Source organism: Crocuta crocuta, unplaced genomic scaffold, assembly GCF_008692635.1.
Source record: "Crocuta crocuta isolate KB4526 unplaced genomic scaffold, BGI_CrCroc_1.0 scaffold2801, whole genome shotgun sequence".
Classification (NCBI taxonomy): Eukaryota; Metazoa; Chordata; class Mammalia; order Carnivora; family Hyaenidae; genus Crocuta; species Crocuta crocuta.
This window is the reverse complement of record NW_027531783.1, coordinates 48,552-48,876: the sequence shown is the minus strand read 5'-3', so window position 1 is coordinate 48,876 and position 325 is coordinate 48,552.

Below are 325 nucleotides of genomic sequence, written 5' to 3'. Positions count from 1 at the left end.
CATAAATATATTATATTTTGAATTAATTTAATTAAATTTAAATTTTAAATTAAATTATTATGTTATATATTTTTTCCTTAGTTTATTGTCAAGTTGGTTTATGTATAACACCCAGTGCTTAACATAATATATTTTTAATTAATTATTTATTTAGAGTATGTGCTGGAGTAGAGGAAGAGCAGAGAGAAAGGGAGAGAGAATCCCAAGCAGCCTCCATGTGATGAGTGCAGAGCCTGATACAGGGCTTGATCTCACGAACCTGTGAGATCATGACCTGAGCTAAAATCAAGTCAGATGCTCAGCCACCTAAGCCACCTAGGCATCC